The sequence below is a fragment of the Tauraco erythrolophus genome, chromosome 5, assembly GCF_009769465.1.
Source record: "Tauraco erythrolophus isolate bTauEry1 chromosome 5, bTauEry1.pri, whole genome shotgun sequence".
Lineage (NCBI taxonomy): Eukaryota > Metazoa > Chordata > Aves > Musophagiformes > Musophagidae > Tauraco > Tauraco erythrolophus.
In genome coordinates, this window is record NC_141469.1 from 13924271 (window position 1) to 13930691 (window position 6421).

The following is a 6421-nucleotide window of genomic DNA, read 5'->3' on the forward strand; positions in this document are numbered from 1 at the left end:
CAGCTACTACGAGTCATACTAAATATTCTGCTACTGAGGTGCTTTCTGCACCTGAGAAAGCAGTCACGCTCTTAGTTATGTCACTGCTTCTTTAATTGTTTACCACTACAACCCCAAACTTCCCAGCAATTCAAAATACCACCCTATAGTAGAAGTGTGAGTCTCTCTTCCTGGCTTTATCAGATTTGCTAAGCAATTCAAACACTACAATTGTGCTGATAATTACTTATCACTCAATTTATAACATCTGCAAGTTCTATCAAGCAACACATACGGAGATCAAACAGTATCACGGCTAAAAAAACCCCACGTCAATACGACTGTGCTACAAATGTCCAAAAAGAAAACGATTTTCTCCTTATTCCTTTTAAGACCTATTAATTTAATATTAACTGCACTGATTATATTTAGAGCCAAAACCTAGAAGCATCATAAAGCAGTGAAGTGTTTCAAATACTAGTACTATGTTAATATTAAGAAATCATCAAAAGCCTCCCTTCTTGGGACAAAAATCTATTATCCACAAGACCACATTAATTATGTTACCATTCTTTTTTTCTCCTCCACTATTATCCACAATCCGTGCCATTCTTTGAGGGACTTTTCACCCTGCTGTGTATTTTGCTTGAGAATGGCAAGTCTACTCTATCTCAAAAGTTATCTGCAAATTTTGCTCAGATTTTTGCATTTTATTTTTTTTTAAATTTCAGTTAAAACCTACAGATATCGTTAATTCACAGACCTCCGTGGCCAATTCTAGAACTTAAAACAATCTTGCCCTGAAGATTTAAAGGCATTCAGTTTATCACACATGAACATTCAATCTTATTGTGTACTTTTGAACACCTTTGTCTGGAGGCTATCACACTTAGCTTTACCACCTCATCTTCTTGTTCTTAATTATCATATTAAGACAAACAGTTGAAGAATTTCATATCAATACCTTCTGGGACTCCTTAGCTAAAGTGGCATATATTAATCGGGTATTAGACTTGCTTTTGGCATATATTAATCAGGTATTAGACTTGCTGTTTTAGCATAAAACTTGCCTACCTTACTTTAGCTAGTTTGTCATGCAGATGGTGTCCTCCTCCTCCTCTCCTAAAGCAGATGAAAAGACACATCTTTCTGTGTCAATACATTTGAAGTGTACTTTGTGCAGGATCCAAAATACCTTCCACTCACACAGCTGTAATTTACTGTAATTAGCCCCATCCACTTTTGTTCCATATACAAACTAGCAAGGGCATCCAAGAAATCAGACTAGTACTCATCTTTCCACACAGTTCCCTTTCAAAACTCCTGATGCTTTCACTTCATTCATGCCAAGTATTATTGCTACTCTCCGATCCTACCTTCGGACATTCCTAATTTCATTCAGTCTTCAACTTTATTTCTTAATTTTCCCTTCAAGAAGAGAGGGCACACTTTTTTGACCTTTTGACACACTTATAAAATAATCCCAGAAACACTGAAATACGTTATCAAGAACCAGCAGTTATCACTCAATTGCCAGGCAAAGATGGTTTCAAACAAGACAACTATATCATTTACTTTTGTGGACTCTGCCAGCACTACAGTCTTAGAATGTAAAATAAATCTTTCAACTAACTCAAAAAGTTTCTGGTCTCAACATAAAACTTCACACTACGCATTAAATTGTCTTTAAAACCTACTGAGCTTTCCTAATTAACACATGAAGACCTATGAAAACCGTTTCTTATTCATTCCTCGAGGTGGCCATAAAAACAAGCCAAAAGGATCCCCCACTGTTACGAGTTCCTCAGCAGAACAAAAAATCCGTGTCTATGGCACTCGCACTAACACTGAACACTACCAGTCTTGGCCTAAATGCCAAGGACCAGTGACTTCCAAACCATCTTTCAGGGAGCTACAGCAAAGAGGTAATTGCAAAACCATACATCTGGACAGTAGTTTCAATTAAGAATGTGATATAGCTATAGCATAACCCAGGAGAGAACTGGATAGCCGTTCTTCAGTTTGAAAGGCTGTAACCATAGAAAATGAGCCACAGAAGTTTATCCAATAACAATTACACCTCCAAAACAGGACTCCCAATTGTTCCCTTTGAGATGGGCAGCCTATATTCATCCTTCTCTAGATAAACATATTGACAATTCTGTCAATGTATATAACTTCAGACCTGTAATTTTAAACGTTAAGTTTTTGCATAGCTTGGTCGCTCTTTACCATGGGAATATGGGTAATTACAGCATATCTACACATCAGAAGAGACCTCCGAGCCAGCAGCACTATTGTAAAGCACGCTCTTGGGACCAGCAACAGTGCTGCAACATCAGCAGAACATTGCACCTGAAGTAACGAGCTGCTGGTTTTGAGACACGTGTGTCTAGTATTTAGGAAAGACAACAGACATAAACTAAAAGAATATTCTGACTGGATATTAGAATTTTTTTCCCCTTCCATGAGGGTAGGCGAGCAGTGGTACAGGCTGCCTAGTCTCACTCAGTCCAGGGGGTTTTCCCAGACCAGTGGAATAAAGCTCTGAGTAATCTGAACCAGCCTCAGAGCTGATCTGGCCGTGAGTGGCAGGTTGGAGTAGAGACTTCCTGGGGTCCCTTCCCACCTGCACGATTTGACTTCTACAGACGGTTGCACAGTACAAGTTTGCCAAACTTCAAACCTCAGCACCATGGTCTCTGGCATATTCTACACACGCCATTAAATTAATGGCATTGTTATTCCATTTGATGCAGAACTAAGCAGAGGTCAGGATCTTTTAGATTATTACTAACTTTTCCTTGGACTTTGAAGAGGGTTATGTCTTTTTCATGAAACTCTCAAGAGTTCTGCATTCTGAAGCAGAAAGGGAATAAGACTGCCATTAACAGCCTTTCTCACTCTGAGGTCTTCAGCTCCTGCATCCAGTACCAACATATGGGCTTTTCCTCGAGCCAAATACCAATTCCATCCAGGGCAACGGAAAGTGGCATTTTTCCCCCTACTCCTTCCTCCATCCATAACCATGTGCTGCCCTATTCCTTCCCCCATATTTGTGCATCAGCATCAACCGGACCAAAGACAGCATCCAGCTGAAACCACCCCATGAAAAGCACTCAGGAGTTCTTACAGAACTTTTTCTTTTCCCTTTATTTTGTGCAAAAAAATCATACTTTCTCATCGTTACTGAAGCGTTAAAAACACCGCACTGAAATGACTAATAAAGGCGCAATTTATCAATTATTCAAGCCGCAACGCTGCACTCGTGCAGGTGCCTTTTCGAGCTCTTTTGTTGCTGCAGGTCGCTTGAGTAAAGCCTCCAGAAAGAGACTATTTTCCAATGGGAAAAAAAAAAAAAAAAAAAAAGAGCTTAAGCTAAGCGGCCACCCGGTGGTTCAGGCAGCTCCCAGAACGAACCGCCTTCCCGCATTTTACACGAAAACCGCTTTTCGGAAGAGCACGAAGGGGGCGGGGGGGCGGCGGCCGCAGGAGCAGCGCCCGCCGCACCACCGGGGGCCGCGCTCCTCCGGCGAGGTGGGATTCCTCATCCCCGAATCCCCCGCCCGCGGCTGCTCCGCAAGAAAGCCGCTGACCTCCTCGCCCCCGCCACACACAGAGCGCCGGCGGAGACCCACCCTCGCACCCGCAGGACGAGCGCCGCAGGGGACCGACTCGCACCCTCGCGTGGGCCCGGGCGGCCGCTGCTCGCCCCCGCCCCGGTTATCGAACACCGCAACGCAGAGAGCGTTCGGCCGGCGCCTACGGCCAGCCCCCGCGCGGGGCGGGAGGCAGTGGCGGCGGCGGGCCCGGTACACACCTCCCTCCCCGCGACTGGGCGGATTTACCGACAACGAGATCCCCTCCGCACCCCGCTAGCCGAACCGTCCGCTTTTCCCAGCGCATCCCCGGCCGCGCATGCGCACCGCCTCCGCCGCCGCCGCTGCTCCCGGGGATGCAGGTGCCGCCGCTCCGCCCGAGCCAATCACGGCGCAGCGGCCGCGGCCCTGCCCAATCCGCGCGCGAACCGCCACCTCAGCCAACCGCCGCGCAGCGTGCGTGGGCGTGGCCGGCGGGCAGGCAGCCGCGCCAATCGCGGGCGCCCTCCGCGCGGCGTGCGCCAATCGCGGCGCGGCCCGCGCACGGCTGCCTCCCCGCACGTGGTGCCCCAGCCAATCGCCCGGCAGCCCCTACCCAGGCTGCCCCTCGGCTTCGCCGCCGCCTTCCCGCCCTGAGGCGCTGCCTTTCCTTCGGCCGCGGCGCCGCGGGCTCTGCCCCCACCGCGAGGAAAAGCTGCCCGGAGGGACGGCAAATCCAGTTGGGTTTGATGTGCCTCCGTGTGCGCTCCAGCGTGGAGTTTTTAGATCGGCGTGGCCGCCATGGCCGCAGTCAGTGGGACCGTGGGTTTGCACACAGTGGGACCATCTTGCTCCACGCGCCTGTGGCCAGGGATGAGGACGGATAAAGGCGCAGCAGCTTCTCCATCGCAAACCGGAGCAATGTGGCTCAGAGTAACAAAGCCCTTCATTACAGTTGGAGACTCACCTCGCGATCCAGTCAATGTTTGAGGGGTCACTCAGTGGAGCTGCTGCCATAATTCCTGACTGATGTTCCGAAAGCCTCCCCCAGGCCTGCGGAATGCAGCAGGTGCAGGGCCGTCGCCCTGAGGAGCCCTCTGGCTTGGCTCAAGGTGTATCTTTAGGCTCTGGGCAGCGTATAATTTATGAGTGTTTAAAACATTATCCACAGCACCATTATGTGAAACGTGCAGGAGAGGGCCAAGACAAAAGCCACTCCCTGAGGGATCACAAGCAACACTGGGATTGTTCTGGCTGCCCAGCTGCTGACAAACAGGGTCAGGGTTTGGCATGTTCACATGTGACACTGCGTCACTTGACGACTCACATCATCAAAGCCGTCCGCCCAGCCAAAGGCCGCAAGGACTGCGGGCCTCATTTCAAGCTCAACGTTTGTTCTGGGCACCAACCATCCCTGCCCGTGTTTGTGAGATGAACCATATACCTACAGCCACTGCTTTTTGTTCTTCCTGTTGAATCTCTCTGAAGGGTGCACCTGCAGGTCTTCGCTGAAGACTGCTTTGGAAAACTACTCCCGTATGCAGCCAAGGGCACGTGCCACTGCAGCGTCCGCCACCCCCTCAAAGGCAGGCAGATGTAACTGCCCAAGAAATTCTTATTAAGGCACGTACACAGAGCTTTTCTTTCTACTGCCTATGAAACTGTGAGTCTGTGAAAGAAAAGAAGGAAGGAAACACCAGAAATGTTGACAGCCGTAAGAAAAACTGGGACCTTTTTCTCATAACTCTAAGCCTCTTTAAGCCAGCGCTCAGGCCACAAGAATCTGTTTTATGTTACTTGATTCTTACCATATTGAGGAAACTGTCTTTTGGACCTAACAGTTATGGCCTAGACACCATCAAACTAAGCTCCCCCCCTCCTAAAATAACTTACAGCTTCAGACAATTTTTACAGATTTCTCCATGTGGTTTATATCTACCACACGCTAGTTTGTTGACTCTAAAAGAGTTACCGTTAGAATGTGTAATATGAATTGTAAATCCAAATGCTCACCTTTACTTTTGTGATATTCTGCCTTTCAGGCAGTATAAGGTCATTGTAAACTAATGCAAAAACTTGATTATATTTCTCTTTTGATAGTGTCATCAAAATCTAAGATTGCCATAGATTACAAGCTTCAAAGACCAATGTAAACTTCACAACTTAAACACAGTGTGTATTTATGTCGTAGAAAAGCAGCACAATTTCTTCTGTTGTTAAGGCTTAGCTAGAGATGTCTAAAGACTGATGTTTCTGTAGGACTATGGTACCATTTCTCAATCATATGATTCTATGATTCCAACACCGATCAGAAAGATCTGTTATGCCTTAATTCAAATCCTTATTTAATGTACTTTTGAGAAATGGTAACCACAGTACCATGGTACTGCAAAGATGCTAAAGCACTCCAGGTTATAAGAGGGAATGACTTCAGAGAACTCAATTTTGTCTTCCCTTAATATGCTTTATTCCCTAGCATAAGTCTTCGTGACGAAACGTCTCAGACTCCTGTATCAGCAGAGAAAAAGATGATCGGAAAGGATATTCTGAGCAGGGTCAGAGGGAGGCAGCCCTGCCATTCTCCTGCCAAGCAGCTCGATGCAGAGCCACCTTATTTCCCTCCTTCCCCTAATGGCAGACTTAGCCACTGCTTTTTAACGATCCACTGGTCTCAGTTTCACTCAGCCCTTCTTTTTACTGGAAGTGCTGATGGATAACGGTGTCCCTCTGTGTATCTCTAAGCACTCTGGATTAATGCATTAACTCTTAACCTGCATTACACTCTCAACCCAAGGAAGGCTGTGATATTTGGTCCCAGAAATACATGCATCTATACGTACACATATATATCTACACGCACATAT